This window comes from Pelophylax lessonae, assembly GCF_965119305.1.
Source record: "Pelophylax lessonae genome assembly, chromosome: 10".
Taxonomy (NCBI): Eukaryota; Metazoa; Chordata; class Amphibia; order Anura; family Ranidae; genus Pelophylax; species Pelophylax lessonae.
In genome coordinates, this window is record NC_138777.1 from 52,334,719 (window position 1) to 52,347,930 (window position 13,212).

A 13,212-nucleotide genomic window follows, 5' to 3' on the forward strand; every position below is an offset into this window, starting at 1 on the left:
AATTTTTATTGTTTTTTTCTTTTTTTACTAGTAATGGCGGAGATCTGCGATTTTTTCGGCGGACAGATCAGACCCCTAACTGACATTTTTGACACTTTTGGGGGTACCAGTGACATTACTACAGTAATCAGTGCTAAAAATATGCACTGTTTCTGCAATAATGCCATTGGCAGAGAAGGGGTTAACCCTGTGGGTGATCAAGGGGTTAAATGTGAGCCTAGGGGAGTGATTCTAACTGTGGGGGGGGGGGCGTGGCCTCTGAACTCACCATAGACACAAGTGATCCTATAAAGAACGATTGCATGGGCTCTGTGATCATTCCAGGGAGAAGAACGGTCAGCTGTGTTTACAACAGCTGACCGTTCTCTCTCAGCGGGTAGCGATCGTGGGTGTCAGGCAGCAATCGGAGCTGCCTGACCCGTGCATCGACTTCCTCGCTGCCGAGTGGGGATGGGAGCACGCCGTCAGCAGGCACGCGCACGTCCCTAGCTTCCCGCGCGTGACCGATGTAGGTCTACGTCAGTTTGCGCAGGAGAGCCACCCTACCGCAGTAAAAAGGCGGCGGGTGGTCGGGAAGCAGTTAAGTAAACCTGTTGGTTTTCCTGAACCCCTAGCCACATATACCATCTTTTCTTTTGCTCTTTTTAAAGAAAGTAAAGAAAGTAGCCACTTACCTCAAGGTTAGCAGGGATCCCTTGCTGACGTCATACGTTGGATGACGAAACGCGTTGGGTCCCATGCTACGCCCTACGTCACTTCCGGTTCCTTGGAACGCAGCCGGAACTTAAACAGGCCGCGACGCAAAAGAAGCTGTTCCTTGTTAACCTTGATGTAAGTGGCTACTTTCTTTAATTAAATGTTGGCAATACATACTACACCATGAGCTCCTTCTGTTCTTTTATGATTTGATTGTGTATGGCTTGAGTGGAAATACCGAGGGGGACCTACACCAGTCCTTCCTATATAGCGGAGAGATTCCAGAGTTACAAAGTGAGCAGGGGACGAGAGTCTGGTTTACACTGGGATCCCTTTGAAAGCTACCACTTGCCTGTGCCAGACCCCAAGGGGTCATCTGGCAAGTGTGTGGGGCATCTGGTGACGGATTCCTTTTTTTCCTCCCTTGCATGAAGGATACAATCTTTCTGAGCACCAAGCACTGCAATTAATTTGATTTGTTTGCTGCACAAGTTGCACCTGCACTTTCAAGTTTTAAGGACTATATATATATATATATATATATATATATTTTTTTGTATTTGGACTATTCATTTATAGTTGCATATTCACTTTTGCACAGTCACTTTATGTTATATCACTTGAGGTAACCCATATATTTATTTGGATGATTTGTGATTTATGTACTGAATTCTCACAGTTTTTGAGCGCTGTCCCCCTTTGATGATTTGTCATTCTGTGTTGACTTTTTTAGTGTAAAAAAAGGCAAATTACTTGTTATGGGTATTGTCAGTGTTTCCATATTGTGTTTCTACTGTTTAAATATTGGTTGTCTTCGTTTTTAATAGGAGTTCTGTAATTTTTCAGGTTGTCAGTAAAAAATGTGTTCTGTCAGTAAATTTTCCATGTTTTGTCAGTAAAAAAATGCTGTGGGAGGTTGGCAACACTGGTTGCTGAAGACTCAGCTTAGAGGGCTGTGGACTCTTCATGTGATGTCATTAACCAGTTCCGGACTGCCCACCATATATATACTGCGGCAGGGCGGCCCTCCTGCGTCAACCGACGTAGGGCTATGTCAGTCGTGCGCCGGCAGCTAGGGGGCGAGCGTGCGCTGCTGGCAGCGAGCGCGTGCCACTGGCGGCACACTCCCCCACCCCACTAGGCAGCGGGGACACCGATGCAAGGGGCAGGCAGCTCCGATTGCTGCCTGACACCCGTGGTTGCTTCCCATTGAGAGAGAAGAACGGTTAGCTGTTGTAAACACAGCTGACCGTTCTCCTCTCTGAAATGATCAAAGAGCTTCTGTGATCCTTCTATGTAGGAACACAGGTCTCTATGGTCATTCCATAATCCCCGCCCCCTTACAGTTAGAATCACTCCCCTAGGCTCACATTTAACCCATTGATCACCCACAGTGTTAACCCCTTCCCTGCCAGTGTCATTATTACAGTACCAGTGCATATTTTTAGCACTGATTACTGTAGTAATGTCACTGGTCCCCCAAAAGTGTAAAAAATGTCAGTTATGGGTCCGATCTGTCCGCCGCAATGTCGCAGTCCCGCAAAAAAACGCAGATTGCCGCCATTACTAGTAAAAAAAAAAACAATAAAAATTACATAAATCTTTCCCGTAGTTAGTAGACGCAATAACTTTTGCACAAACCAATCAAAATACGCTGATTGCAAATTTTTTTTACCAAAAATATGTAGTAGAAAACAAATTGGCCTAAAATGTTAAAACATTTAGATTTTTGCATTTTTTTTTTTTTGGGAATATTATATAGCAGAATGTGAATGTTTTTGTTTTCAGAATTGTCGCTCTTTTTTTGTTTATAGCGCAAAAAATAAAAATCGCACAGGTGATCAAATACCACCAAAAGAAAGCTCTATTTGTGAGAAAAAAGGACATTCATTTTATTGGGGTACAGCGTCGCACGACCGCGCAATTGTCTATTATATTATATATATTATATTTTATTATATATAGTAATGCAGTGCCGAAACGCAAAATATGGCCTGGTCATTAAGGGGGAAAATCTTCCGGTCCAGAAGTGGTTAATGGGCTCATTGCTCTCACATACTTAGCAGCACATGGTATTTCCTTCAGCTACTGCCACTGATTGGAGCAGAGGGTGAGCAAAAAAAGAAAAAAGGTAAGTTATTGCCGGGGAGGGGTGGAGGAATAAAGCACACTTGATGCTTTGCCCTGAATGACCAAATAGTATGGCGTGCTTTAAGCACCTCAGCTAACTCCTGCCAAGTGTGCATGGCATTATGCTAATTACATTATGGTGATTGCATTATGTTAATTGCATTATGTGATGGTTTAAAGGCCAGGGAATCCATCCTACCAAATAAATTAAATAAACTGCTTGGATGAGTTTTTAAAGATAATCAAAACGTCTAGTAGAGTTTGATTTACTATCATCAATTATATTACTAGCTATGTTAACAGGCCATACTTATAGATATAAACAACTATCTCACTAGAAACTATAGAAAAGTTTCTGTTTAGACCGGAGTCCTCCTTTAAGCCTATCTCAGTCTGTGAAAGTTGTTACTGTAGCGTCTGTAAATCACTATTAGTACTGCACTCTTGAATTCATTCATGCATAACAATAAACCTTCCCCTAGAATAACAGATGATAAAATGTAAGTGCTCTTTTCTGCAGTAGATGAGTCACATTTTATCCACAGGTAGTCCGCCATAATTATCCAGTCAAGGGGTGCAATAAATAAAATCCGCTCTGCTTTATTTTCCTTGCCTTTATTTATTTATATCGTGACTGGTGAGACTCTCGTCTACCCACAGAGATCCAAAGGAATTTTAGGCAAAATAAAAAATAATTATAATAAAAGTCATAAAAAAACAAGAGATGAATGGCATTCCTTCTGTTTTGTTCTTATTAAAGCAAGCCTTGCATAATGTGAATGTTATTTAGACATTGCTAAAAAAAAAAAAAGCACTGCTTAGTAACAAGGAAAGGAATTTTCTACCATAAGAGCTAATCACTATATACTAAACAGTATATACAGTATATATACTTAGGGGGGGCTGAAAGAAAGCTGAACTATACAAATAGTATAGTATAATAGTATGGGCTATAGTAATACTATAATAGCATAGGCCAGCATACATTCATATTTAATGTTTTATTTTTCATGTCATTCTTACTCAGACGGGGACAAAGAGCCAATCAGGCTTTGCTGTAGTGCACATGTACTAACACTTTGGCCCCTTTCACACATGATGACCGTTCAGATCCGCCTGTCAGTTTTTCAGGCAGATCTGAATGGATGCCCCATGCATCTCTATGGGGCAGCGGATGTTAGCAGAGACATGTCTGCTGACATCTGATCCGATTCTGTCCGTCAAATCTGGACGGATGGAAACCCTATTTTCCATCCGTCTGGTGGATCGGATCGGATGAGAATGGACAGGCGGTCCGTTCTCATCCAATTCCCCCATAGAGGACAGCGGGGACCTGACAGCTCCGTCTCCGCACACAGTGCAGAGACAGAGCTGCCATCCGCCTGCTCAGCGGGGGATCGGTGCATCAATCCCCCTGCTGAGAAAAACGGAGTCCGCCGACGGAGCGGACAGTGTGAAAGGGGCCTAAGGGTCTTTCACACGAACGATCCGATCAGATCCGCCTGTCAGTTTTTTTAGGCGGACCTGATCGGATCCTGCGTGCATATCTATGGGGAAGCGGATGTCAGTGGAGACATCTCTGCTGACACCCGCTGCTATCCAATTCCGATCCTGTCCGTGAAATCCGGATAGATGGAAACCCTATTTTCCATCCGTCCAACAGGTGGTCCGTTCTCATCCAATTCCCCCATAGAGAACAGCGGAGATCTGACAGCACCGTCTCCGCACACAGAGCAGAGACGGAACTGTCACCTGCCTGCTCAGCGGGGATCGGCAGATCGATCCCCGCTAAGCAGAGAACGGACCCTTAACATGGTGGCAACTGGGGAAAGCAAAGTGATGAACTATCACTGTGCTGCTGCTCCTTTATTATCTAATAAGCAGGCAGAGGACAATGGGCTGTTCTTGACTCTCATTTTTGGCCAAGCAGTGTTCCTGCCGCAATGGCGGTTGGCTAGCTGTGCTGTCTGGTGGAAGTGCATTGAGCCTTAAACTGATGAAGGTCCGCAGCATGCAGGTGATGAAATAACAAACCAACCTGAGAGTTGAATTCAGGGAAAGGATGGTTCAGCGATGGGTTAGGGACTAAAGTTGTAAAGGTATCATTTTTTTTTTCTTAAAATACCAAACATGTCATACTTACCTGCTCTGTGCAATGGTATTCCACCGAGCATCCGCTACATCCTTTTTTGTGATCCCCTGCGCTCTGTGCTCCTCCTTTTCTCTAAGTGCCCCCATAGCAAGCCGGCTGCTGTGGGGGCACTTGTGCAGGCATGCTCCCAAGGCAGGCTTAGACACACACAGCTCTACTCGGCTCCACCCCCTGCTTCCTCCTCACAGTATTTATTTGACAGCAGCAGAATCCAATGGCTCCCACTGCTCTCACTGAGTCCTGTAAGGAGAGGAAGAGAGAGCAAAGTGGCACTGCCTTACTTTAACTGACAATTGCGCGGTCATGCAACGCTGTACATAACATAAATAAAAACGTGATGCGCCAGATGTGCACAAAATTATTCCTAAGGTGATTATATAAATGAATGAATAAAGTCCACATATACAATCCAATATAATCGTGCTCAAATCCAATTGTAAATGTGTAGAGGTGTCCACGTGTCCAAATTAAAGCCTCAATCCCGTGAAAGATAAATAAACACCGGTGTGTAAAATCCCTCCACCTGAAAGATTGGCCTCTCACCTCAATATGGGACCCAAACGGGCCAGCATTAGCCTATATGAGGGTAATGGACTCCTGGGATGACTCTCCAGCCTTTCACCTCCGGAGGTCGCGGGACATATAGTGAAAAATAAAGGCAAAATCTAGTGCTCTCTGCTTGTAAATGTGTAAGCTTTATTAAGTAGATAAAGGCAACTCACATGGTATGGGCACTCAGCCGTGCCTGCTAGTATGGCAATCGGTAGTATGATCCACCCGAGAGACGATCGGCGTCAGCCACGCAAGCTCCGCCCCCTATACGCATTACGTCAGAGCGTAGGGCTCCGTTGACTTCCTCGGTAGGGGTGGGATTTGCGTGTCAAGCCTCGCTTAATATCAGTATTCCTAGAGGTGGATTGGCCAGCGGACCTACTACTAGCACTGCACAGGACACCGGAACCAACGATCCAGGCATATAATCTTCAGTGTCACTGGCTAGTATATTCTTATGGGGCGATACAATTTAATTAGTATACGTCTATACCTCGGAGACCGCGGAGATCGCGTGCGTGCGCCGCCATCACTCGGGTGCCATTATAAAAGCATATAAAACATACTAATCTATATATACACATACACGCAAATCCTACCCCTACCGAGGAAGTCATCGGAGTCCTATGCTGGGGGCCCTGCTGAGTGCCCTGCTGGCTCTCCTGGCTCCTCCGCATCAATCTGCTTGCTATGGGGGCACTCGTGCGTGCTCGCTCCCTAGCCACGCTCTGTGTGTCCATGACGACATCATGTTAGAGACCTTGCGCTCCTCCAACTTCTGTTTGAGGATGCCCCACAGATGCTCAATTGGGTTTAGGTCTGGAGACATGCAGGGCCAGTTCATCACCTTTACCCTCAGCTTCTTTAGCAAGGCAGTGTTCATCTTGGAGGTGTGTTTGGGATTGTTATGTTGGAATACTGCCCTGCAGCCCAGATTTTCGAAGGGAGGGGATCATGCTCTGCTTCAGTATGTCACAGTACATGTTGGCTTTTATGGTTCCCTCAATAAACTGTAGCTACCCAGTGCCGGCAGCACTCATGCAGCCCCAGACCATGACACTCCCACCACCATGCTTGACTGTAGGCAAGACACACTTGTCTTTGTACTCCTTGCCTGGTTGCCGCCACACACGCTTGACACCATCTGAATCAAATATGTTTAGTGTTGTCACATAAAAAGACATAACATTTTTATGAAAATGTGAGGGGTGTACTCACTTTTGTGAGATACTGTATATATATATATATACATATATATACACAGTGTGGGAAATATTTATTTGGTCCCCTGCAGATTTTGAAAGGGTCTATCATTTTTATCATAGGTGTATTTTGAATGATAGAGACAGAATATCAACCAAAAATCCAGAAAAAAACACATGATAAAAATGTTATAAATTGAGCTGCAGTTCAGTGAGTAAAATAAAGCAAAACATGACTTAGTACTTGGTGGAGAAAACCTTGTTGGCAAGCGCAGAGGTAAAATGTTTCTTGTAGTTAGTGACCAGGTTTGCACACATCTCAGGAGGGATTTTGGTCCACTTTTCTTTTCAGATTGTCTCTAAATCCTTAAGGTTTCTTGGTTGTCGTTTGGCAACTCGGAGTTTCAGCTCCCTCCATAAATTTTCTATAGGATTAGGGTCTGGAGACTGGCTAGGCCACTCCATGACTTTAATGTGCTTCCTCTTGAGCTACTTCTTTGTTGCCTTGCTGGTATGTTTTGGGTCATTGTCATGCTGAAAGACCCAACCATGACCCATCTTTAGTGTTCTGGCTGAGGGAAGAAGGTTCTCATCCAAGATTTTACATTACATGGTCCCATCCATTGGCCCTCAATGTGGCAAAGTTGGTCCGTACCTTTAGCAGAGAAACAGCCCCAAAGCATGTTTCCACCTCCATGCTTGACTGTAGAGATGGTGTTCTTAGGGTCATGGTCAGCATTTTTCTTCCTCCAAACACTGTGAGTCTCACTCCTCAAGAATGCACATGTACAGTCATGGCAATAAACATCTAAATGATTCAGAGAAAAATTGGGAGAAAGTGCTGTGGTCAGATGAGACCAAAATTTAACTCTTTGGCATTAACTTGACTCGCTATGTTTGGAGGAAGAAAAATGCTGAACATGATCTCAAAAACACCATCCTTTCAGTCAAGCACGGAGGTCGAAACATGATGCTTTGGGGCTGTTTCTCTGCTAAAGGTACACACCCACTTTGCCGCATAGAGGAGCCAATAGACTAAGCCATGTATTGTAAAATCTTGGATGAGAACCGTGAAGATGGGTCATGGATGGGTCTTCCAGCATTGACAATGACCCAAAACATACCGCCAAGGCAACTAAGGAGTGGCTCAAGAAGAAGCATAGTCTCCAACATTTATGGAGGGAGCTGAAACTTCAAGTTGCCAACAGACAGCCAAGAAACCTTAAGGATTTAGAGAAGATCTGTAAAGAAGAGTTGACCAATATCCCTCCTGAGATGTGTGCAAACCTGGTCACCAACTACAAGAAACATCTTACCTCTGCTTGCCAACAAGGGTTTCTCCACCAAGTACGAAGTCATGTTTTTCTTGGGGATCAAATACTTATTTTACTCACTGAACTGCAACTTGTTTTATACCTTTTGTTTTATGTGTTTTTTTTTTTTTTTTCTGGATTTTGGTTGATATTCTGTCTCTATCATTTAAAATACATCTATAATAACCATTATAGACACTTCATTTCTTTGTAAGTGGTCAAATTTACAAAATCTGCAGGGGATGAAATAATTATGTTCCCAACTGTATACAAAGATATACTATATATACCAGATAGATAGATAGATAGATAGATAGATAGATAGATAGATAGATAGATAGATAGATAGATAGATAGATAGATAGATAGATAGATAGATAGATAGATAGATAGATAGATAGATAGATAGATAGATAGATAGATAGATAGATAGATAGATAGATAGATACAGAATATAGTGGTCCTGCTGATTTAACGTCCTTAATACTGATCCGGAGTCCTGACTTTACGTCTCTAGTGTGCCTACTTGCAGTACCGTGACAGGGTTGTCCAGCGCCCAGGACAAGAATCCAGAATTTTGCCCCTAACCCACTATTAATACATGCTGTAGGATGGGTGTACCACCCTGTTTCCATTTTTTTGCCCTTTTGCTTCACTGTGCCCTGGTCAACTTTCCTCAGCATTTCTCTCAGCATAGGTTTCCCTAAGAATCAGATATAATGCTAATGTATCTAACCTTTCTATAGCAGCAAACATAAAATAAGCACAGTTATTCTATGTTACAATGTGGACTGACAGCCTTTTACTGGTCGCTATGCAAATAATTAAAAACACTAAAACCTGACAGGTTAATTGAATGGGATCCTTTTAAAACCGCCTAGCAGAACCCAGCGATAATCCTCTTACTTGAGACTTTGTTTAATCTGGTCTCCTTTACAAATGAGCACTAAAGCAAATATTCTCCAAATGCACTCAATTTAAAACACTTCAAATTCAAAATTATTCATGCATTTTATTACATTTTTGTGCTGAATGTCATTTGGTTTAAATCACATTCCATGGCTGCAGTTTAGTTCTTGGACCATGTAAACAATACAGCAATGAAACAATGACTCATCCCGCCTTATTTAATAACATTTTTCAAAGCCTTATAAGTAGGCTTAAAGGGAAAGTTAAATGTTTATAAACGTATGTTCTATAGATACAGAGCCTTGAAAAAGTATTCATACCCCTTGAAAGTTTCCACATTTTGTTATGTTACAACCGAAAATGTAAATGTATTTTTATTGGGTATTTATGTAATAGACCAACACAAAGTGACACATAATTGTGAAGCGGAAGGAAAATAATAAATGATTTTCAAATTTTTTTACAAATAAATATCTCAAAAGTGTGTTGTGCATTTGTGTCCCTGAGTCAATACATGTAGAACCACCTTTCGCTGCAATTACAACTGCAAGTCTTTTTGGGGATGTCCCTACCAGTTTTGCAAATCTAGAGAGTAACATTTTTGCCCATTCCTCTTTGCAAAATAACCCAAGCTCTGTCAGATTGGATGGAGAGTGTCAGTGAACAGCAATTTCCAAGTCTTGCCACAGATTCCCAATAAGATTTAGGTCTAGACTTTGACTGGGTCGTTCTAACACATGAATATTCTTTTATCTTAACCATTCCATCCTAGCTCTGGCTGTATGTTTAGGGTCGTTGTCCTGCTGGAAGGTGAACCTCTGCCCCAGTCTCAAGTTTTTTGCAGACTCTAACAGGTTTTCATCTAAGATTGCGCTGTATTTGGCTCCATCCATCTTTCCATCAACTCTGACCAGCTTCCCTACCCCTGCTGAAGAAAAGCATCTCCACAACATAATGCTGCCACCACCATGTTTCATGGTGGAGATGGTGTGTTCAGGGTGATGTGCAGTGTTAATTTTCCACCACACATAGAATTTTGCTTTTAGGCCAAAAAGTTCTACAGAGATTCTCCAACCTGAGCTGTGGATGATGTTCCTCGAGTTGCCTCGAGTTGCCATGGGCCTCTTGGCTGCTTCTCTGAATAATTCTCTCCTTGCCTGGCCTGTCAGTTTGCCCTGGTTTTAGAGTTACAGAAAGATGAGCTGCTGCTTCTTCTTTCACTGTACAGTCACAAAGTTTTCTGGATCACCAGCAGGTGGCACTGAGGTTCCTGGATGTGGATGTGGCTATATCGACATCACTAGCAGGTGCACCAAGCTTCCAGCAGAGTCCAGAAAATAAATAACCACCTGATCCTGGATGCTAGGAGGCTATTTAGTCAACCTTCATAGTTTAACTAATCCTTTAGTGCGTTCCTGTATCCCTGTGCCTGATCTGTATGCTGTGCCATCCTATCACTGAGCTTTCTGTAATACGGTTCATCCCATGCCTGACCTGTTACTTCCTGTTACCCTGCTTTCCCCTCTGCTTTGTTACACATTAACCCTTATGTTTTTGTAGCCTTCTGTATATGTAAGGACCCTGCTCTAAGCACTAGTGTGCTTAGCCTAAATGTTGTGCTGTTGGGGCTATAGTTAGCCTAAGCTCTACTTAAGAGTTTGGCTTTTCTCTGGTTTCCCCTAAGCTCAGTTTTATTATTTGTTTCTGCCTCCTGTTGGGGGTGTTCCTGGCAATAATGTAAGAAAATCCAAAAACGCCGAGTTATGAATATTTATGTTTTCTTGGATAAGCACTAGAAGGTTTATTGTCAGTGCATGTTGAACAAGGATAGAACTATTTGAAGTGACCTTCTGGAAGCTCTCTTGCCTCCCAGGCTCTGCCTAGTATAGAGATGCGTGCAGGTCCATTCTTTCTTGCCTCCTGGGCTGTGGCTAGAATAGGAGGCTGTACCTGTTAGAGGCTAATGCCTCCCAGGCCTGATTAGTGAGAAGTAGAGGTGTCAGTTACCTTGGTGGAGGCCGAAGTGCTGAGAGGGCTTCCTTTTGCAGCTCGGTGCGGATCACCCCTGGAGGTGGAACAGGAGATGACACGTCCCAAGGAGCACTGGATGCGGGTGGATTCCATATGATGAATGGTATGGTGTGGACTCACAGGACCGTTTCCAGAGGATCTAAAGATGCTTGAAACAAGAGACAAAAGGTTAATGCCAGGCCGAGGGTCATACACAGTGAATCAGTCCGAGGAAATGGAGGTACAGAGGGGTAAGACAAGGAGAGAGTCCGTGGAATCCAGGCCAAGGTAGGTACACAGAATATCCAGCAGAGGTATGGTTCAGGCAAATAGTGGTCAGGCAAGCCGAGGTCAAACAAGGAGAAGTGCAGATGGGTCAAAAGCAGGAACGCAGATAAACAAACAGGTCACAGGTACTAGAGCTGATGATAAACCAGCACTGAAGCACAGCCAGAGAGCACCTTATATAGGGCCAGGGCTGGGGAGAAGGGCGTGGTGACACACCTGCTCTGCCTCCAGCGTTCTATAGTTGCTGAATGGTAATTCCTTTCCTGACAAGAGGAGAGGCATGGGCCTTAGGCCTTGTAAGATTCTGGTACCTCTGGTACCCTTATTTTCTATTTTCTTTTGAAATATGCGTCCCACCTTTCTAATTAGGTGGTACGCATACACCTTTAAGACGGATGACGTCATCGCCGAGCGCCGCAGAGCGGCTATTTCAACCGCCGGCGTTCTCTCTCACATTGTTCGTTCAACCTGCCTGTGTGTCCACATGCTTACAAGCTTGTCTTGCTCCCGGAACCTCCAGCTACTTTCTTTTACTTGGAACAGACCGGAACCTCGCTACCGATCCCTGTATCTCGCTACTGGATCACTCCCTTACTACTGGACCCTTCTACTACTAACTTACTAGTGATAAGTACCCCACAGGGGAATCCTCCATAACCTTACTTACACTATCTACCTCTGCACATAAGGACTGTTACTATCTATGCATACTAATTCTATCATCTGCACTGTTACATAGATTGCTAGCTCTTGAGTCTACTACCATCTATCCTTGCACTGGGTTAGTCTATCCTGTATTTGTCATCTGCTGTCCTTACCACCTGTTACCATACTCGATTACTAACCTATCTGCATTCTACCTAATACCATCTAATACTCTCCTGAACATTTCTACCAAGTGCTTACCATCTCTGTCACTGTTCACACCTGTCCCTTCAGCACATCATCTTCATACTATCATATACATCCTATCACTCCAGGAAAATCTTATTGAGTGTGTATATCTGTATGCTGAAGCTGACAGGCCCACAGTGATGAGTCCGGAGAGTTGGATCTGGTTATTCAACACATCTCTACATGACTACTGAGTGGAGATTCTGCAGCTGCAAATCCAGCCTACTACAAAAACGCAGGAGCGTTACAGGCCTAAGTAAAAAAAAATGTAATATACAAACCTATGTACAATGTTATGCCTAAGCAGTATAAGTTTTGCATAAAATTTCTCCACACATTTGACACGTTTGGACTTTGGTCCAATTCTTTAGGAGCTTATTAGCACATGTATATTCACTGGACAAGAACTGGACCGGAGAGGTAAGACGCCAGGGGATCCACACAGAGATAATTATCTAAAATGTTTATGAGCTATTTTGAGATATATAGTTTTTATGAAATAAAGTATCTTACATTATATGCAAATCTTATACTGTTTAGGCCTAACATCGGACATAATTTTGTATATTGCAGCCCGGACACAAAAAAATAATTTGGGTTTTTTTTTAAATGGAAAATGTTTGTTGTTTTTAAAAGAAATATAATTTTGTAATAAACTCTATACTTTTTTAACTACATTTCTGATCTGTGCCATTAAAATCCTGCCATATCTATGGGTTTTGATCCTTCTTTAGAACTTAAACATTTGAATTAGGGATGTGGCACTAATAGGCCAATTAAACAATTTATCTCCAAAAAATAAATGAAATTCTCAATTGAAGAACAGCACAACACTTAAGCCCCGTACACACGTACCGATGGTCGGCTTACAAATGTTCCTCTTTTCTCCCCGGGATGTCGGTGTCTGCTGAAAAGTGCAAAGACAGCACAAGGACAGCACAAGAATTTTGTCCGCCGACTGCAGAAGTGATGTCATGTAATGGTTAACTTTCCCTGTGTTTTCTATTTTCTGAGCATGCCCAGTCTTGCAAATCTGCGGTCTGTCGGCCGAATTGTGTACTGACAG